At 38.9% G+C, this 22877-nt stretch overlaps 1 protein-coding gene across 15 annotated transcripts in view; it reads left to right on the forward strand.

Moving 5' to 3' along the window:
- The window catches only part of ptprfb (protein tyrosine phosphatase receptor type Fb), a 196879-nt gene that overhangs the window by 55847 nt on the left and 118155 nt on the right, over window positions 1-22877 (forward strand). Inside the window, exon 1 of one of the 15 annotated variants that reach the window (XM_057333341.1) lies at window positions 17265-17627. The exons of the other annotated variants lie outside the window; for them this stretch is intronic. The gene's annotated coding sequence lies outside the window, so the exon portion shown is untranslated. Of the gene's footprint in view, window positions 1-17264; window positions 17628-22877 lie in introns of those variants that run through there. 15 annotated transcript variants of the gene reach the window in all.

Here is a 22877-nt window from a genome sequence, read left to right on the forward strand (position 1 = left end):
GAGGTGATCTGGGTTAGCATCCCTCAAGCTCCAGCGTGTTTTTCTTGTTTTCTTGCGCTATTAATCGATGAACGTTTACATGTGGTATTAAGGTCAACAAGAAATCGACCCAGTAATTGTTCCAGTTTGCTCTCTTACTACACATTCCTGGTCTTGTTGTGAATGATTCATGTACGGCTTTGTAGTCTTTGATCAGCTCAGTACGCCAGATAAATACAGATGCTTGCTGGAGGAGTTTCAGTAACGAATATTTGCAAAGTATTAAGAATGCACAATATATCGGTGACCCATGTTTAGCAAGGTTTCATTGTCTATTTATGCCCACAAGGCTCTAGACTACGACTAAAATGTTCGCAAATGCAATCGTTTTTTTATAACGTGCAAGGTAAAATTTCACAGGGTCGCATTGGTGCGAGTTGCCCCGCCAAAGATTTATTTGAACATTTAATGTAATTTATGAGTGGTGAATGACGCGCTTGTGATAAGTGCAGGAAAGAGCAGAGAGCTAAAGTGTGAGTTTGACTTCATTTGGTGTTGCGCAGACCAAAAGGCATATAAGCATCGCGGGACAGACTCTGCTCCATATGTTTTTAAAACGCTCTGACGGAACATTGATGTCACATTCTTTAGTCTGTTTAAACTGACAAAGAGAGCAGGCTTTGTTTAAACTGTCAGAAGAGGTAATCAATCAGGTGAGCAGTCCAATGCTGCATAAAGTGACTAGTGCGGGTCAGTGTATGTTGTGGTGGGGGGGTTTGGGAGTGTAAGGACCTGTGGATGAGGTCAGAGTTCAGTGGTGCTGAAAAAGTGTTTTCTTTTTGTGCGAAAAACAGTTGATGTGAATAACGGGAGATTCGGCATTTGCTGAATAAATTCTGACGTAGCGGACAATAACCCACGTGACAAAACCACTCTCACCTGCTCGAGGAATTTGACGGAAGGTGAAATGCACCAATTTGGCGTGGTTTTTTTTCCGGTTATTGCAAACTTTGAAAAGATTTGCATCTCGTTTAGATGGAAACTTGGCTAATGTGCCTTCAACTGTCTAAATAATGTAGACGTGTTTAAGCCATTTTGCCTACATGTTTGACCAATTCATTAAAAACAAATGAAAAGAGTGAATTGTTCATGAATCTGGCATGGCTACAAGACAGGAAAAATATTTCTCAGGTTGGTTTACAGTAATCTCCACTGTCAGATAAAGATTTATCAGTGAGATTTTACTAGGACTCGGCTGTTTTACTGGGACTTGAATCCAGCAACTCCCTTGTTATCAGATATCTTTATGTTGCTCGAGTATTTTGGTCCACATGAATCTAGCCTCTGTTTTTGTTTTGGTATGCACTTGAAGTATGAGTGTGTCCCTGCATGTAAAGCGTCCGCTCTGTAGACTGAATATCCATGCAATTACTGTATAGGGAGAGCAGAATGGAGAGACTCTGTTAAAAACAAAGTGTCCCCTCTTCAGGCCTGGCACAGTGTTTGCCTTGTCTGTCCTATTCATCACAGCGACCTCAATACATCCCAGCCCTACTGACCCGCTGCTGGACTGTGCCAGAACATGGTGTGTTTTGACCAAGCCAGTAAGTGGAATAGTTCACCCAAGATGATTATGAGGGTTTTCATGCTCTGCATGTCAATGTGGAGAAAGAAGAGAGTGTGAATGATGAAGCGCTTGATCACTGTCTTTATAGCCATTCCAATTTCGAGCAGTAATATATAAATAATTTCACACCACTTAAGAATAATATTCCCAGAAAATCTAACCACTGATTACAAGAATTTTAGAAATATGCATTATTAATGCAGCCAGCTCACCAATGCATGCTGCTACATAAATGTCTCCAATTACCAATCATCTCTAAAGCACCCGAGCTACAGATAAAATAAATAGTGTGAGTCCAGAGGGGCGTGGCTTCCAGAGAGTGTCATCAATGCAAAGTCTAAAAGCCACTGTCTGCCCTTCCTCACCGCCTTGGGTTTGCCTCTGACACCAGTTGCTCACCCATGCTAGAGATTTTCTTCCCTTTGAAGCACCCGCAAGACAAAACCCCCCCGCAACGTCCCTCGTTGCTCTCTGTGGCGAGTCTTTGAAGAGTCTGAAGACGAGTGGGCTGCAGCATTTTTAAAGTGCCTCATGTCGGTTCATTTCCCCGTTTTAATTGGGCTATCTAAATGCATCCCTGGTTTGTCAATACCCGCCGGGGTCCCAGATAAAAATGATTTGTCTGCCGCATTCAGCGACACGCTCTGCCTCTCCCCTCGGAGAATGCGGCCCGCGACTCGCCTGGATTAATGTAATAGAGAATGTGTGTTGCTTTTAATTTTTAGAGAGAACCGAGAGGCACAGTGTAGGGTCGCTCTTTTACACGCCCCTGCTCTATTGCCCTCCGACGTCTCGTTTGGCTCTTTTGTCGTTCGTCCTTTCCTATATCAGCTTGCGACCGCATTCGGCGAAAACACAGAAGGTCACGCGCTGAACTCGTGATGTCTCCTCCGCTCGGCCTGACACTCGCGCACAAGGTCAGTTTACAGAGCGAAGAGTCTTATCTCGTATGCTGTGCTTTTTCTCACCTCTAGCTTCAATCGCTAGAAGCTTTTTTTTATCTTTAACCGCCCAGCGAGCGAGTTCCATTCCCAACCTTAGACTCTGTATCTCTACACACATACACTCACCTAAAGGATTATTAGGAACACCATACTAATACGGTGTTTGACCCCCTTTCGCCTTCAGAACTGCCTTAATTCTACGTGGCATTGATTCAACAAGGTGCTGAAAGCATTCTTTAGAAATGTTGGCCCATATTGATAGGATAGCATCTTGCAGTTGATGGAGATTTGTGGGATGCACATCCAGGGCACGAAGCTCCCGTTCCACCACATCCCAAAGATGTTCTATCGGGTTGAGATCTGGTGACTGTGGGGGCCATTCTAGTACAGTGAACTCATTGTCATGTTCAAGAAACCAATTTGAAATGATTCGAGCTTTGTGACATGGTGCATTATCCTGCTGGAAGTAGCCATTAGAGGATGGGTACATGGTGGTCATAAAGGGATGGACATGGTCAGAAACAATGCTCAGGTAGGCCGTGGCATTTAAACGATGCCCAATTGGCACTAAGGGGCCTAAAGTGTGCCAAGAAAACATCCCCCACACCATTACACCACCACCACCAGCCTGCACAGTGGTAACAAGGCATGATGGATCCATGTTCTCATTCTGTTTACGCCAAATTCTGACTCTACCATTTGAATGTCTCAACAGAAATCGAGACTCATCAGACCAGGCAACATTTTTCCAGTCTTCAACTGTCCAATTTTGGTGAGCTCGTGCAAATTGTAGCCTCTTTTTCCTATTTGTAGTGGAGATGAGTGGTACCCGGTGGGGTCTTCTGCTGTTGTAGCCCATCTGCCTCAAGGTTGTGCGTGTTGTGGCTTCACAAATGCTTTGCTGCATACCTCGGTTGTAACGAGTGGTTATTTCAGTCAAAGTTGCTCTTCTATCAGCTTGAATCAGTCGGCCCATTCTCCTCTGACCTCTAGCATCAACAAGGCATTTTCGCCCACAGGACTGCCGCATACTGGATGTTTTTCCCTTTTCACACCATTCTTTGTAAACCCTAGAAATGGTTGTGCGTGAAAATCCCAGTAACTGAGCAGATTGTGAAATACTCAGACCGGCCCGTCTGGCACCAACAACCATGCCACGCTCAAAATTGCTTAAATCACCTTTCTTTCCCATTCTGACATTCAGTTTGGAGTTCAGGAGATTGTCTTGACCAGGACCACACCCCTAAATGCATTGAAGCAACTGCCATGTGATTGGTTGATTAGATAATTGCATTAATGAGAAATTGAACAGGTGTTCCTAATAATCCTTTAGGTGAGTGTATGTAATAATAGGACTGTGGCGGTATATTGATGCAACAGTTTGCAAATACAGTGCAGGAGGTGTGATGACAGGTCTTTTAGAAAGTTCAACCACCCACACATACTTTAGGAAATAATATACATAGTGACATTTTGCTTATGGAATCTGTATTTTTTCAACTCCATTTGGTGATACTATACTAGTGGAGCAGAAAGTAAACACGTTAGAGTCAGGTGTGCAAAAAATAGCAAGGTGGCGTAATGCCAGTCGCTTTAGTAGTGGCGTAAACAAATAAGCAACCAATAACGGATAATTACTGTCCTTTTAGCAAAGACTTTACTATGTTAATAGTAAGGGCTGACACAGAACTAAGATGTCGTCACTTTTTTGCTTCTTTGCTGAAGGAGATAATGTATTTACGAAACGCTCTGTAGAGCAGTTTGTCCGTTTAGGGCTACTGTAGAAACAACATGGCGAATTCCATGCAAGGGGAAACAATGCTTTCCTGTGGCTCAGTGGTTAGAGCATGGTACTAGCAATGCCAAGGTCGTAGGTTTCGATCCCAGGGGTTTGCACATAGTCAGAAACAAATGTATAATACAATGCAATGTGAGTCGCTTTGGATAAAAGCGTCTGCCACATGCATAAATGTAAATGCAATTATGTAAGGTTTTTATATACCACTAGGGCTGCAGCTATCGATTCTTTTACTAATCGAGTATTCTACAGATTTTTCCATCGATTAATCGGGTATTCGGATAATAAGTACTTTTTCTTTATTAAAAAGCAATACAAAATATACAAGAGAAAATAAGACAGGTCTCTTAAAATGAGTAAAACAACTAATTTGTTTCCTTTTTAGAACAATTAGTTTTTATTGTTGAAATAGCAAACATTAATATCTGTGAAAACTAAACCCATTTAGTACATTCCATTGCCATATTAAATTCAAAATGCAATATAATACAAATATATAAATAAGAAACATGAATAAAAATGGAAATAATAATTTCAAACAATAGCCTATGACTTTTATTTTGGCAGGTTGTCAGAAGACGCTTATTTTTTAGTATGTCTGTTTCTTCACTCAAACAATAACATGTTTGTGAAATAAACTCTCAACTCTGGAGGTGAAGTTCATGTCCTCATTCAGCGCAGACGCAGACAAATTCATGAGCATCACGCATGTAGCATGTTAAACTGTGCAGTTCATTCACTCAGACACGCAGACCAGACAGATGAAATGTGTTTTAACAGGATTCGGTGTCCACTAGTCCGCATCTAGTTTGATGGACTCAATGCAGCCGGAAAACAAGTTTCACTCGTAAAATAGACTAAAATATCAGTTCACCATTTCAATAAGCTATTTATAGGGCTGTGACGGTGGCAGTTTTTTGCGGTGGTGCGGTGGTTGAGAAATATATATTATTTATATAAATAATATTTATATTATTATATTTGCGTGTAGCAACCACATGACGAGTGGAAGAGAAATATAGACCTAATTTAAATACTTGAAATTGTTAAATAATTGAAATATGATATCTGAAATAAATGAGGATGAAACATCCGTCAATGTTTAACGCGCAAATCCATCAGTGAAACGGCACACTACAGCACATAAAACATTTAAATAAACATCAGTAAATAATGAAAACTTAAATGATATAAGAAAGCTAAATACTAAATAAAAAAGCTCTTGTTGCAGTAACTTCAGTCAGTGGCGTATTAACCATACAGTCCTTAACAATTCCATTTGAAACAAACCGTTTAAACCTACATTGGCTTTCCTATTCAGATTGCCATAAAAACTTTACTTTTTCCGACTCGTTGATGTGAAACTTACTTGTTGACATTGTCCAGATTAAAATGTGTAGGCCTACAGCTGCACTAAATGCGCGTTCAGAAGATGTGCACAGGAGCGCAAATGAAGAGATGTCTCTCCGCAACCGCGGCAAAACCTGCGCGCGCTCCGACACTAAGCAAGCGGGTCATAGCCAGTTTTGATTTTACGTATCTGTTCATTTCACAACAAGATCCATTGCAAAACCCGCAGAATAACCTGGGTTTTGCCGTGCAGGCCCGCGCTCGAACGCACCAACGGAAACGTATGCCAATAATTTCTGTTAATTTAAAATCTTTTAAATAAAACCATCCACAACTGAAAGGCTACAACTAGCAATCGTTATCGCAACTCTCATATTTATTACACCTATATTTGTCAGAGTGACGTGCACTACCGCCGGTGGCAGTTCACCGTCATGGCACTTTACCATCGCGGTGGTGCGGTTGTTACGGCAACCGTCACAGCCCTATAAACTATCAGTTATTTATCAGCATGAGAAACACGTGTGAGCGTGTGAGCAGACTAAAATGCGTGTGTCTCACGGTGAATGCGTGAGACTTGAGAGCCCTGTAACATGAACAGAGTTTAGCGGGCTGTGCGTCAGTAATAACGGTCCGTGGGGAAACGTAGTGCTCCGTGTGTACTGTAGTTAAATGGATTAAACGAGGCTTCGAGGCAACAAAAATTGCCTCGATGATTTTTTGTATTCGAATAACTCGAGTTACTCGAGGAATCGTTTCAGCCCTATATACCACTAAAGAAGTTATGTATATTATATTGCATTTCTGTCAAAAGATCCTCCAAAAAATTACACACTAGACCTTTAACACTTAAACTTTAACAGAATGAGCCAGGACAGGTATTGAGCGTCTAAACATTTGTTGTGTGTGTGTGTGTGTGTGTACCCACTTAACTATATTTCAGAGAACTATATTTTTTACCCAAAAGCAAAACCTGACAATTCCCATAGGATTCATCCTCTTAAAAAAAAAACACTATAAAAATACAGTAAATAAACTTTTTTCAAAATTGTAAAAATGCTAAATTGTCTAGTAGTCTTATGGTTAGAGTGTAGGTTAAGGTTGGGTTATAGGGTTTATAACTAGCTGTGTATAAAAACAATAGGTGTCTATAGAATATCCTCATTTAGATAAGTAAACATGTATGTGTGTTTGTGAATGTGTGTGTGTGTGTGTGTGTTTGTATGCAGCCGTTTCACAGCTGTGCACACTGATGTCCTGTTTACACAAGGTTTATCTCAGGAGGTCGCCAGGTCGCTGTACTGATGCTCATAGTGGCTGTTTGTGCTGCATCTTTAGTAACTTTTACTGGTGGCCATAGCTTTACAAATCCTAAATGAGTAGGGCTTGTAAAAATTGTAATTTTATCACAAGGAATCGCCTTGACAGATGCTACAAATGAACATTGTGCAGGGGAACGTGTTTGTATATTGCAGCATGGCATAATGCATCATATCATGAACGAGATGAACGATTATCAAAACATGAATCAAATTAGTTCAGTGTGTTTCTGACACAGTTTTTCACACATCCATTTTTATTACATCTCTACATGTGGGGAGAGAAATATCATACAGAAGAGGTGAAATTGCTAACTGTAACATTTAGTCCTCCATATTGTCTTTACCCCATCACAGCGCCTCACAGGAGATGAATTACCGCATGCTTGAATGTCTGCACTCCCATTGGTGGTCACCACATTGTGTCATTGCTCATTTCCATAAAGTCAAACTTGTCTCTTTACTTGATCCCTGATGCCCTTGTCACTAAAAATTGGCAACACTCATTGAAAATGAATGACTTTTGGGCTGCTGTCAGAGTGATCTGGGCTTTACACAGGTTTTTTTCTCATGTGAGATGTTTACAGACACACACCTGAGGCATTGACTGTATGTGGACCGAGTGGGATGAAATTCAAATAAAGCAGTGCTGATGTAGCCCTGCTGTTTTCGACTGTGTGTCAGTCACATCTTGGAGGTTGGCCAAGATGGCACTGCTGATGTAGCTGTTTGCGATTGTCACAAACTCATCCAAGTTGTCCAGAAGTGCTTTACTTTGAATGTAAAGAAAACATGGTCCACAGGTATTATGTATTCCAATGATTGTTTGTCTGACAACCACTTTGTTAAAGTGATAGTTCACCCAAAAATGAAAATTCAGTCATCATTTACTCACATTCAAGATGTTCCAAATGTGTATACATTTCTTTGTTCTGATGAACACAGAGAAAGATATTTGGAAGAATGCTTATAACCAAACAGGTCTCAACACCCATTGACTCCCATAGTAGGAAAAATACTTGATCATTTTGTTCTGTTGAACACAAATGAAGACATTTTGAAGAATGTAGGTTCTACATGTAACAGTTCTGGGGCAATTTTGACCACCATTGTTTTTTTTTCCTACTATGGGAGTCAATGGGTGTTGAGATCTGTTTGGTTTAAGCATTATAACAAACATCTGTCTCTGTGTTTATCAGAACAAAGACATTTATACACATTTGGAACAATTTGAAGGTAAATGATGACAGAATTTTAATTTTTGGGTGAAGTATCCGTTTAACGGGATAGTTTCTGTCTTCTGAGATTCGTCTGTGAAACACAAAGGCAGATATTTTGAGAAATGTCTTGATGGTTTTGTGTCCATACAATGGAAGTCAGTGGGGGCCAGTGTTGTTTGGTTACCAACATTCTTCAAAATGTCTTCTTTTCTGTTCTGCAGATTATAGAAAGTCATACAGGTTTGAAATGACATGACAGTAAATTGAGTAAATGATCATTTTTGGATGAACTGCCTCTTTAATAATAAAGTCAGGGACTTTACAAAATTCATTCATAAATATATGCCCCTCTCCAAAAAGAAAACCCACCCACAGTGACTGATGGGCAGGATTGCGCATTGGTTTGAGTTTTGGCAGGGTGGGAGTAAGATGATAAGTGAAATGGCAAACGAAAACTGTGCTCTTGCTTTTTCAGTTCTGCAGTAATCTCTGGTAGGACATTGGAAATGAACTGTCACACGGAACTCTTAAATTTGGCGCACATTGCAAATTCTTGTTTCTTTAGGAAAATGCAAAATAGAGGATTTGCAATTGCATTTGATTTCATCATGCACGCAAATGGTGCATGCACAAATAGGACACCCAAATAGAGCTTGCAACTTTGGTAATGCATTGTTACACGTGATGATGTTTATAGAGAAGAACATAACCATAGACAATCTCCAGCGGAGATGATACTTCTGTTGTGATTTGAGGCATAGATCCAATAGAAATCTTTCTTTTATGTCAAGTTGCTGTACAGACTAAATTATCACTCGCTTTACATCTACAAAATATCTGCATGCATCCTAGTCTCAAAAAAAAACATTTTTGGAGAACAATGAGCAGAGAATCATTGTTCAGCGAAGTTCATGAATACACGTGAAAAGCTTTGGAATATTTTCAAACAATTCATTGCCCAAACCTTGTGCAAGTCCCCTTTTAAAACCCAATTGTTTTAACCCATCTGTAAAGTAACCCATCTCCACGCTTGAATTGCGGATAAGGTGTCAGTAAATTGATTTAAATTACAGGGAGGGCGCTGGTGGGTATTAAGTAATTGACAGCTGTGCTGGGCTCACCGCCTGCGCTAACGACTTCATCGTAAAAGCTAAAGCTGTTTCAACCGTTCGTTCACGCAAATTAACGACACACAGGGCCAGGCTTTAGCCTGCGGGCTATTTCAGGCCGTCTTTTATCTTGGCATGTGATGCCTGAAAAGCCCCTGGTGAAAGTGCGCCTGGAAAGGGCAACAGGTGCAGCCAGGCATTTTTAACCTCTCTGCAGTTCACACTCCACCCACTTTAACAGCACACATGAAGAATGAATCGATGTACGGTTTGTTCTCTGCAATCTACAACAGTCAGCTGCAGTCTAGGGAAGCGGAGCGTCGTACAGATACAGTTGGTGGGAGTTTTCTCCAGGGGGAACTGCAGAGGGACCGCTGTGGATACAAGTGTAATTACATCCCTATCACTAATGTTCACGGTGTCCCTTCTCTGGACTCTGGAGGGACGGGAAACTTTGCAATGTCTTGTCCTGGTTTCTCATCCCCAGACATTGTTTATTTGACAAGAGGGAGATGATGAGAGATTTCTTTTTCTAGGATACAGATGTTAGATGTTTTCTGTGCTTTATGTCTATTCAGAGGCGGCACCCACTGACTTGTATTGGTTTTGTGTCCCTAGAGCAGAAGTGAATGGGTACTGCTGTTGTTCGGTTACAGATGACAGAATTAAAATTTGGGGTGAACTATCCCTTGAATGTCTTGCTGAGCTTGGCAAGTTGAGCTTGTTATGAATAGATTTCTGAAGCATACCAAGACTTTTTCTACAAGTTTTGTGTTTTCTGATTTTTATTGATTTATTTTTTGAAGATTTGTTTTCATAACTTTTAACTTCATGTTGCTGTATTAAACAGCAATAAAATAATATAATGAATATGCATTTTCCAGGTTTTTGAGGTACAGTAGGTCACACAGATAATTTCATTATGTTGCTCCCACGCAAAATAAATATAAAAAAATAGTCAAAATGAATAATTGTGATAACGATCAACTATTAATAGCACAAAGTTTGAATAATTTCTCACGCTTCTCAGTCTTTCATGACTGACTGTACTAAAGTGTTTTAATGCTAATGCAGGAATAGAAAACCATATGTGATAGCTTGGTTACTTCTTCAGTTTACACACCTTGAGGTGATATCTTCTTAAATTATCAAGCAAATTAACAAGTATAAGAGGCCGTTAACAACTATAAACAGATTTTTTTTAATGCGTTTTGGCTGTTCATTTACATGAAAATGGCATTTTGGGGGATTGAAAACGCAAACTTTTGAAAACGGGTCTCAAAGTGCAAGTTTTTGAAAACGACGGCATTTTCGTTTCCGTGTAAACTCTGAAGGTGGCATTGTCCAAAAATGATGACGTCATACGCATGCATATTACACGTTCAGTCTGTAGGCAACTAGGCATGCGTGAGTATTCCCAAAACAATAATGGCGGCTACGACTACGTCGATGCTGATAATTAGTCGACATCAATATTTTTGATCGACTGGTCGTTTTATATTATTTTACCTTCTAAATTTCTGAGCCGATTCCAGTCTTTGTCCGTCAGAAAAGAGCACACACAGCTAATGACTGCACCAGACCACCAGACCACACATTTAGCGACTCTTAAGTCATGACTCGATATTCTGCTGAACCATCAAGTCTGTCGATCTATTTACTGATATAGATGGGCAAGCTTGGAGTTATATTCCCGTTTTGTCAAACACAAGGCAACCAAGATGTTCACATGTCCTTGTTTTTTCAAGGTTATGCGCTGTTTGTTCATGCATGCAATAAAGGTTAAATATTTTGGTAATGAAAATAAGAGTTAAGAGTTAAATGAGTGATTATTATTTGTAAATTATTCCAGAAGTAGGAAACTATTTATCTTTATATTAATGCACACTTAATGAGAGCTCTGTTAGAAGCGCCAAAAGCACTGCATCACTATAAAGGAGACTAGTTAGCTTTACCCTGAAAAAAACAGCAACTTAGTAAGTAGTGAAGCCAGTTTTCCGTTGTTTATGATGAGCATATCTCTGAACTTTTGATCATCCCGTGTATGTCGCGTTTGCGTTACGGAGGCAGCTCACATGAGCAGCAGCGCACCGGGGTAAACTCCCACATCTTCAGGCGGCAAGCTCCGCCATCTCACGTATAAAAAAAACTTGCTGTAGTTTACACAGGACAAGCGGGTAATGTGCATTTATACACCTTCATTCTACACGATACTTTGATATGTGAACTGTCTTTGTAGTGAAAGATGTGGCCGATTTATTTCACCTTTGCCGGCATGCCCTAAACATAGGGCTGTGCGATTTGGGGGAAATATCTAATTGCGATATTTTTGACAGACATTGCGATTGCGATTTGATTTGCGATTTTAACTTTTCTAATTCAAGCTTCAATTCAATATTGTTGTGTAGAGCACAGTATGGGTATAGTTACCCTGAAAGAAAACAACAAAAATAAAAACATTTAATTGTTTCCATTAAAACCATTACAAAATTAATTTTTGTAGTGTGCTTTGGGCATTATTCAAATAGGGCTTACTGTTGTTCAATTGGTTCCCAACTTCCAGATTACATCACACCAATAGAATCCAAATACCAGTGTACACTATTATAGTTTCCATTAAAACAAATACAACTCCCACTGTAACCCTTAAATCCATAACATTTTCTATTGTGTTAGTGAATTATTAAAATAGTTCATAGTTTACATAGGCTGATTTATTATTGTTTAAGTATGTGGGATTTTTTAAAACAAGTAAAAAATGTGCTGAATGTTTAATTTCATCCAAGTGAAATTAGCAAAACAGTTATATAGAATTTACATTTGTTTGAAACGCGGAGCTAGGCGTGAGTTTACACAGGGTGCGCGCGTGCGTCAAGCCTCGTCCATATTGCCAGATGCCCGAACCGGACTCAAGTACTATAAACGTCATTACGAAACAGGCTGTGTGTGCGCGTCAAGTTTAAACGGCTCGTCCGTGAGACGCACAACGCGGGGAAGAATCGCGCGAGTATGACACAGGCTGTGTGTGCGGTCTTCTGAATTGGACGGTTCTTTAGTATTTATTTGCCTAATGATCGATCTGACTCTGCAGATGCCATAATAACACACACACTCTCTCTCTTTTGCCTTGTGTTTGTTTGTTTTTTTAATGACGGACGTTTATGCAGTTGGCTGGGGCAGTGCTGATTAGGCATAACGGAGGTGCGCTCACTCAGTTGGTTAGCAAGAATGCCACTCAAAGCGGGCTTGGAACAGACGCGTTTCCTATTTTTCACATCGCTTCCACATCGCAGCCTCTTGCGATTAGCAAATCGCAACGTCTCACATCGCGATTGCGATTCGATTTCGATTAATCGTTCAGCCCTACCTAAACATCAACTTGGCACTATAAATCGCTATTTTTCAGCAATAAACAAGCAAATTTTGCCAAGATGTTTTCAGACATGACAGACAATATGTTTTATTGTTATTTTGACCTAATTTTAATTTTTGGATATTCCTGAAAACATCCCTGTGCGAGATCCAGCAGGTTTTCACATGATCGCATCACCTTGACTTTCTTCCACGCATTTATATATGATTGAATTTGACAATACCTATGATGATCATATGCCAACTCGAGTGTTCATGTACGTATGTTCTCTACATTAGGTATTGTGGTCAGTCTGCTTCGTTCGCTTTGGTTGAGCTTTTAATGCTTTTTGTTCTGTACCTTTTCACTCAAATGCATATTTTCGATTAAGAAACTCAGGATATAACGTAGGATTGTTGTGAATACCTATTATAAGTAATAGGACTATGTCGACGAGTAATTCATTTCTGAAAATGCCATATTTTAGCCTAATATATAGTGATTTTTGTTGCATTTGTTTTGCAGTTCCAGCATGCACAAATATATTGGTTAATTATATTTCATTTAGACGCCGCTGTGTTCCGTTGTAATTTGTATTGAGGCTTCGTTCATTTTCACTAAACAGCCCAAACAGTTAGCTTTGAATTAGGGCTGCACGATAATTTATCGCGATACCCCTAAATCCTATTGAAATCAAGCTGGCTGCGATATGCAATGTGTCAATTTGTTTTTATGCGTAGCTTGTCCGTCAAGCACGGCTCTTGGGATCAGTAGGAAATGCTGCTCGATCTAAAAGCAGTGCGAGTTTGAGTCACTTATAATGTGCATTTGAAAAAGCAACACCCGTCTAACATGATCATTAGGGCTGTGCAAAAATATCGATACATGTAACTATCGCAATATTTTCTTTTTTCAATAGTGTATCGATAGTGATACCTCTACTATCGATAATTTTTTTAAATCATGTCATATACATATGGCCAAAAGTAAGTGGAAGCGAGCATGGCGAAAAATATAAGAACGCTTGGAGCTCTCAGAGCTGATGTGTGGGTGTGCTTTGTTTTTCAAAATAATTAATGTAATGAGTTATATAAAATAATGCTGTTTGTAGGCTTCGTAAGTCATGACACAAGTCACTTGGCTACTGCAGTGCATTAGACAAAAAGTTTATTAAGAAAAGTAACAATGACATTTATTGTGCTTTCACGGATGTGACACCAGTGCATTTACAGCACGGATGAACCAGGGGTTTAAACTGCCCATGTTCATTGTTTTAACTGTAATGCACCACAACAGCCAAGTGACTTGTGTGACCCACCTTATTCCCCTGTGCTACCCACTTGAGGGGCGCAATCCACAGTTTGAGAACCCAAACCTCTGATCTAAAGGTCCATGCATCGCACATCATGGCCACTCTGCAGAGGTAAGGGATGTTTTTTAGGGCTGGGTTTTGTGACCAAATTGGCGATTCGATTCTTATTTATATGGTTTCGATTCGATATCGATTAGTTATCAGTACTTAGATTAAAATGCTAGTTTTGCATGCATGGAATCCACATTTAAGTATATATGCTGGTAACTGAGACTCTCCTTGCGTGTCACCATTGCGTATCTTGGCTCCAAAACATTGATAAGATTGTGAAAGCCCTCGTTCTCAACTATCGCGTACTGTATGGGTGTAAATCCTTGCAAATCAGCATTACTATAGCGTCAGTTATTTTCTTAGCGCGAGGTGAATCTGACTGTAATTTGCAGGCAAAAGCAACGTCTAGCCGTTGCTGTCCAGAATCGCATAAACCAGATATCACGTCAGGGTGACATCTCGACAGTTGGTTTCGTAGGTTTGTTGTAAGTTGTTGCTCTTGCGGGCACAACTTTCAAACGACAGTTGTTTTGTCGACCTCACTTTTGCCGTCATTGCCTTTAAACATAAAGTGCTTCCACACATCAGACTTTAATTTAGCCAGCGCTGTGTTAACGTGAAACGTGACGTATGCCGTAAAGCAGGGGATAGGCGGGGCTTGTACCGGCCCGAACACCAAAGTTACAAGTGCAATTTCAGCCGATAGGAGGCTGCTTGGGTAGTAACGGCAGTAAAATTCGTCCAGTTAAAAGTTGTCCTACCACTAAAATAATTTTAGAGACATTATTTTAAGGTCAAAAAGTTACTCGTTGCCGCTTTAAATGTATCAGCACGAGTGATTGCGACATCTTCAGGAAGATAGGTGAAATACAGATATCCTTGAACTAAAGCACACGCATTAAGATTTCCCAAATCGATATTGTTTCATTAAATTGAAGATCGATTAAAATCGAAGAATCAATATTTTTTACCCAGCCCTAATGTTTTTACACTTATACTTACAGAAAGCCCCAGGTGGTGCACAGCATGTTGTATTTCTAGCTCTACTTTTTACATTTTGTATTTAAAGTATTGCAATATATCGCAAATGTGTATCGTATCGAAATGCATAGCAATATTGTATCGTGACCCATCTATCGTGATATGTATCGTATCGGGAGGCGCTTGCCAATACACAGCCCTAATGATCATTATAAATATACTTTATTATCTTTAAAATACCTGATGAGGCTTGAGTAACAGTGATAAAAAGATGTCCATAGGCATTTCCTAGATTCTAGAACTAGGGCTGTCACGATTATTAAATAATCGTCTCATCGCGATTGTTTGACCTCATCGCGATGATTTCGGATCATCGCAATTATCGCACATCTCTATAGAAGACACTAGGGGGAGCTGTAGTGCATCTGCATATTGCATATTTTAGTGTATATATTGTTACTAAAGCACGGTAATACTTGTAAAATGTACCACCACAACACAATCACTTAAAAAAAAAACTAAAACATATACAAATTACCTGCAGTACAATTTAATATTATTTAAGCAAATCTCAGTGTGAAAACCAGTCTACCAAAATTTCATTAACACACAAGTAAAATTTTACTGTAGTCTTGCAAGTGAGAAAAAAACAGACTAGAAGCTTTTCTGTGACTGATAGTATTTTAATGGTGGCTTCAATTCACACCTGATCAATTTACTTAATTTACAAGTATTTGGTGGTTGTATTATTGACAGGTAAAAGCCTAAACCTTAAATATATGATGACCCAATTTTTTCCAATGTATTTCCAAGAAAAAAACATAGTCTTGTAATTCAGAACAATTTGGTCGTTTCAATCGCAGAATCAAAAATGAATGAGAATTAAATGTCAAAGCTCAAAAACAGACAATTAATCGTCATAATCGCCAAAGCCCTAAAACAGACAATTAATCGCCATAATCGCAATGATTTATTAGACAATTAATCATCAATCAAATTTCATAATCGTGACAGCCCTATCTAGAACGTGTTATGGTCTTCTTCTGCAGTGCATATTTGGAGTTTCTGCACGAGAGCGCCCTCTGGCTTTCGGATGCAGCAGCATTTTCCTGTACTTCACTCAAAAGCTGTGCATAAATCACGTGATATTTATCGTTGGTTTATCGTGACAACCCTACTTTGAATTATTTTCTTTTGACAATTTATATTTAGCTTAAAATGGCTGTTGTCCTTTTTTAAAAATAAAAAAACCTAATTTCTGCTTGGTTTATCAATAAATTACAAAAAGTATATATTTTTCTTTAAAACAGCTATCTTTGTAATTTAAATGTCAACTTTCAAAACGAAAAATTATTCATTTAGAATAATCGATTAGTCGATAGATTAGTCGATATAAAAAAAGTCATTAGTGGCAGCCCTAGCCTCCATGCTGCATGTTTGTGCCACGTGACATACTTATTATCATTTCTCCAGCAAAAAGTAGATTTACTGCACCACTACAACAACACTACTATAAACACACATACACACCGACAAAGTGTATTAAAAGCGCTTTTAGATTATAACAGTGTATGCAGATGTGCGCAAGTATGAATGATTTCTTTATAGCGCAACAGCGCCATCCACTGGCCTGGCATGCATAAAACATTTTTTTATTCGTTTTCCTGGATCCATGTAAATGCAGATCGTTTTGTGAACGCTGTCGTGTGGACGTGAAACTTTTCAAAAACGCAAATAAAAAACTTCCGTTTTTATCGTGTAAACGTACTCTAAGAGATAACATTAGACACTAATGAAAATTTAACAGCCTGATCCGTTGATTAATAATGATTGTTTGCAATATCGTATAATATTGCAATATTGATTTTCATCATTTATGTGTGGCATTTTTATTCTGATGAAGTAAAATGTCCTTTTAATTTTAAACCTGTTTAATGTAATGTAATTCTGGTCGTATTTGTCTTCTATTACGAATAAACAACAGACTATTTAAAGTATGTTAGTAGTAAAACATTATAGTCAAATTCCCACAGCAGGAAATTGTATCAAACATAACGTGATTAATGATTAACTTTTGCGTCCCGCCAAGTTTTTTGATGAGTCAGAGAACACACAGGCAAGCACGTACAACCTTTGCACACACAGGTGAGTAAAAAAATCCCTCAAATCCCCCGCTCTGACATCACACTGACTCCACCCAGAGCAACACCCCCGTCACTGTTCACAGTGTGAAGAAGCTTTCCCTCTGAAAGGACTACAATCAACCCTCTCTCTCAATCAAGAGTTTACCACGCCAGTGGGGAACCCACGGAAACAAGATAACTTTTAAAACCCTGAAGAAAGAGAGCACTCTGTTGACTTCATTTACAATTTTACAGTCTGAATTTCAGGATTAAAGTGGGCTTTGTGTGTCTGTTACTCGGGCATTAGCTGCGATCTCCCCACCTGGATTTTACGTGTGGAAGGATTTTATTGCCGTGGTGATCGCTCTTGGGAATAACAGTTGTGAAGGTTTGGGGGATTTAAAGAGAGGATTTATATTTTTTGGATTTCCTGTGGATATTTTTCTAATTTTACTGTTATGGGTGAGTTGTAATTTAAGTTGTATCATGGTCCTTGAAAGATATTCTAAATCTGACAAAAACACACGAGCAAGCAAATGCTAACATTTTTAATACTTTTTAAGTTGATACCTACAAATTAGGATGTAATGGTGTCCTTCATTAACTTTTTAGAAAGTTTGTGCTTCATTATTTTTTAGAAAGTTTGTGCCATCTTGCACTGCTGTGGAGGTTTTTACAGCTCCTCTTAAAGAACTTTTTTGTCTCTTTTGTTCTTTTATTGTCACTTGTTAAACCAAAACAATACTTTAACCTCGTCTTGGCTTGGCTCTATTGGCTACCTCTTTGGCAAATTGCCCCTGTCTGGTAAGAACCCTCCTTCGGTTTTTCTTTCAGGGCTCTTTGAATAGAGGGCCGTCAAGTGTCCCCTAGCTACCACCGACAGAACGTGAGAGACCCTGCTGTGAGAACGCTTATAGTCTCTGGCCAAACAACCCGTTTTTCCAGTTGCCTTTATCTCGCCCCCGATCCTGTCTTAGTTTTTAGAACATTTTCTGGCCCGGCAAGTTTTAAAGTGCCAACTCAGGAGAGAGAGAGAGAGAGAGAGAGAGAGAGAGCGACTACGCCGTTGATTAAAGGTGACAGAAGAAAATTATAGCCTTTGTTGTCAGTTGTAAAGATATGTTGACGCCAGTGTTGAAACGGCCTCATAACTCCAGATGTTATTAGAGAAGGATGAAATTGGCTGGTGTCTGGTTCGTCTGTCAGTTGACGAAGATATATTTTATGAAAGCTGAGCCGGTTTAAATATATGAATGTGATTTTTGGCTCGTTCACCTATATGTGCAGTCGCTCGGCACAACAAGCATCGCAAGTAAATGTTGCACGATAGGTTTGGGTGCCGCTATGACTCAAAAAAGAAAACATTTTGCTTTTTTCTTCCTTTGTTAGTTTTGTAAAGGTGGAAAGTTAGGAAGGGAACAGGGTGTAAAGATAGCTCGACTGTCTCGCTTTGTTTAGCATGAAAAGCTGAGACCTCCTGGGGATGTGCCTGAAAGAACTAAGAACTGTTCTCTCAAAGTTGTGCAAAATCTCAACCATTACTCTCTTACTGTTGTTAATCATTCACCAGCGAAGACACGCAACTGTTAAACGGTGGAGGGGGTGGAGAACAGAGTCTGATAAAAGCTTTTTAAAGGAAGAGTCTCTGAAAACCAAAACGATTTTGATCTTTGCATCTACCACCGCTGTGTGCTGGTGTCTGTACAGGGGGGAAAACATCGAAACAGGAGCCACAGGAGTGTTAGCTGTTATCAGTAGTGGCCGAGCCTTCTCTGTAGTCACTGTTGACCTCCCACATACAGACTGGTGACCTCAAATTCTTCGTATACACTCCGTCACAGTCGTGTCACCAGCTGCTGTTCTCAGTAGAGTGTGGGATCGCAAAGACTGAAGACCCTTCCAACAAGCGTAGTTAAAGGAATAGTTCACCTTCAAAATGAAAATTCTGTCATCATTTACGCACCCTGTCGTCAGTTTAAACCTGTGCGTATTTCTTACTTCTGCGAAAAACAAAAGAAGATATTTCTTTAAAAACTGTTGGTCCCCATTGTCTTCTATTGTATAGACACAAAACCAATGTAAGTCAATGGGGACCAAAGGTTTTGTGTTACCAAGATTTTTCTAAATATCTTCTTCTGTCGTACAGGTTTGAAATGACATGAGGGCGTATAAATAATGACACATTTTTTAATTTTGGAGGTGAACTATTCCTTTAGTAATCTTGTGATTATTAGTTAAAACTTTTGTGTGTTGACTGTTACAGCCAGTCCCATTTCCTTTGTATATTTATCTCGTAATATTAGGTTAAGAATGTATTTTTTTTTAATAATTTATGTTTATTTTATTATGAATGCATTCTGAGCTATCTAAAATGAAAACAGCTTGCACTGGCACATCTTCAAATACATCAGTGACAATATTTTGTCCCAAAGTGCACAGAAATAAATCCTAGTCCTGGTTTAATTTAATCCATGTCTGGGAAACCACCCCATTCTTGGCGCCCTGTTTGTGTGTTTGGATGTAAAACATCACTGCTGCTGTAACATTTATTGTTTGTATGGTAAAACCTCATAGTTGAATGATTAGCCGTGCATTCTCAGATTAAGAGCATTATTAGTTAGTATCGATCTTGTAAAGAATGCTTTGTGTTTTTGTTTAAGTAACCCTACTCTCTTTATGTCATGGGACACTTCATTGAATGGTGTGTGATTACCTCTTTTGTTCTCATAATTTCTCTCGGAGAGATTTGCCGTAATTAACATTCACAAATGTGCGTTTGAGTAAATTTGAGTGAGTGCTCACCACTCAAATATCCACATTCTACAGCTGATAATCTTCATCCAAACAGTGAAGTCAAGTCCGCTATTAGAAGTATAAATAAAATCTTAGGATGCGTTACTGTTATGAATAGATCTGGAATAACAGCACAAATCGTCTTGCTTAAAAATATTTAGAAGTGGCAAGAGTTCTTTGTGTTATGCATGTGCTAACTGAAACGACTTTCAGTCGAAATATTTGTGATGGCGGTTTCTAGGTAAAGTGAGATTTCCAGATAATAATGCAAACTAATATGCTGGAGTACTTTGCGATTACACGTTCAGCCACATGCCCGAGGCAAACTTATGTTATCAGAAATTCTCAGGAATAGAATACCTCCCAAAAGGAAGTTCTTTTTATTTTATGGGTGTTATAAAGAAGTGTGGCTGTCATAAGGTGATGCAATGCGTCTTGTCTTTGAATAAAGCCTTGAAGGGGTTGCTAAACTACAATTTCTAAAGCCAAACAGCCTTTTTTTACAGGTGTAAACAACATTGGCCACAGCACACACCTCGGAGGCCACAACTGTTATTAGTGGGAGGGTAATACCTGTCAGAGCTGTTTGTTCATTTGCCTTATATTGCCTTTAAGAGTGTATGACTTTCTTTGTGAAGTTTAAAGCATTTCATTTGTTGCCCAGACAATTGAATTCACCTCCCCAGCCCCTCTGTGCAGCAGAAATGTCATTAGCTATCAACAGCATTAGTTTTCATGATATGGCTCTTTCCCCCGCTTTAGTCACCATCCCCAGAACACCTTGCACAGCAAGATGCACGAAACGCGGTGATTTGTTTGGGATATATGAATGGAAATGAATGAATGTAGTTAAATTGATGTCTATATTTACCGTCTAGTGTTGCGCGCCGTATCTCCACGCATGTCCTGGGGATGCAATGTACCAAAAATCATCTGCAAATAAAGACTCCACATCTACCTAAACAAACGCTTTATGCCGCCAGGAAAACCGAAATGGCTCCATAATTTAGCAGAGATCGCTTTTGCACAGGTGCCACACCTGACAGATGGTGTGCATTGAATGAATGTACTAGAGAGGATTATTAACAGAATTCCCACCAATGCAATTCATGATGAGTATTGTTGTGTTTTTAGCCCAGTGCCCCCCATGAATCTTATCAGAGCTAAAACATCCCTCGCTACCCCCTGTTGTTCCTTACTCAAAAACCAGTGGACGGGCTCGATTTACTAATGGGATTGGCTAATCCTTTGTTTGTATCTGTGTAAATCTTTTCATGATGGAAGTGGCCCTGTCGTAGTGAAAAGAAGTGGCTTAGGTCAATTTTCTGTCAGAACACCCAGACTTAGCAATGCTACATACAGTATTTTATACATCATAGTCCTTTTACTGCCAGATTGGCTTATACATCTTAGACTTGCATACTGTAGGTGGTCATGGTATTTGTTTGTACTGTACTATATGCATGTTTAGTGTCACTTACTTGTTCTTTATTAAAGTGATAGTTCACCCAAAAATGAAAATTCTGTCATGAATTACTTATTCTCTAGTTGTTCCAAACCTGTATACATTTCTGTGTTTGGTTAAACACAGAGAAAGATATTTGGACGATTGCTTGTAACCAAACACTTCTTGGTCCCCATTGGACTACCAATGGTGGAAAAGTGACAGTGTTAGTCAAACGTTTGCTTTCCTTCATTCTTCAAAATATCTTCTTTTGTGTTCAACAGAACAATAACAATTTTTGTGAACTATCCTTTTAATAAAAAAAAAACTTTATTCATTTTGTTCACATCTTGGAATGGTAGTGAATGTTCTCAAGAAAATGTTAAAAACAAAAATCTACTCTATCCATATTCTAATACCCATGTAAAAAAGTGCACTAAAATACACTTTTTATTTACACTTAAAGTGCTTTATTTTCACACATTAAGTTTGTACTTAATATAATAAAACTTTAGTACTTTTATTCATGGTGTCTCAAAACAGCACAGTTGAGTACACTTAGATCTTTATGTTTATGTTAAAAAGTAGTAAAGACTAAGTAAGTATTAGTAAGTAAAGTAAGTATTTATATATTAAGTACAAAGTTAGTGCGTAAAAATAGACCACTTTAAATACATTTAAGTCTATTTTAGTGCACTTTTTCACTTGGGAGAAGCTTTATAAACAATATTGAAGGAGTTCTCTTTCTTTATTATTTGGTACAAGTTATTATACAAATACAAATTTGTTTTTTTTTGTGAGAGAAAGTATATGTTAGCACAGCTGTACTTAATAAAACATAAAAATTGACATTTTTTTATCTTGACTAATACCTTTTGCATTTTGCACTTATTTTACAGTTTTATCAATTGATTCCCTTTGGGTGACATTTGCATCATATTTGAGTTTGAATGCATTTGTTTTTTCTCATTTTGGTTTGCATAATGCTAAGAAAATATGCTGGTCATGTTGATGATGGGGTTCTGTCACATATCGACATGCAGTATCCTCAAATGTGACTGCATAATCAGATCCTAATTACCATTGACTACAAGACACTAAATGATGTCCGCCCCACAGTCTGGATGTGGACAGCTCCCTGTCTCTACGAACTAAAATCAGTCTCCTGTGACACCTTAAACCCTTACATTTGCTGACCTGACAGAGAACGACTTCAGCTGGGAATTATATCAGTAACCATAACAAAGGTGTGTCCGGTAGCAAGCTTGTTTGTTTCAGTTCACATCCACATACAAGGTATGTGGAATTTCTCTTATATAGAAGTGTTTACGACTGGGATGATAATGCGGACGTGTCTTGCATCCAGCCATCCGTTTACAAGTAAATGTGGGTGCTGCTCTAGCATAAGTCTGGGCTTGTTTGTTATGATGGCAAAGCTGCAGAACCAGTTCGAGGCCCGGACCAACATCGCGTGT

The sequence above is a fragment of the Triplophysa rosa genome, linkage group LG5, assembly GCF_024868665.1.
Source record: "Triplophysa rosa linkage group LG5, Trosa_1v2, whole genome shotgun sequence".
In the NCBI taxonomy this organism is placed as follows: Eukaryota; Metazoa; Chordata; class Actinopteri; order Cypriniformes; family Nemacheilidae; genus Triplophysa; species Triplophysa rosa.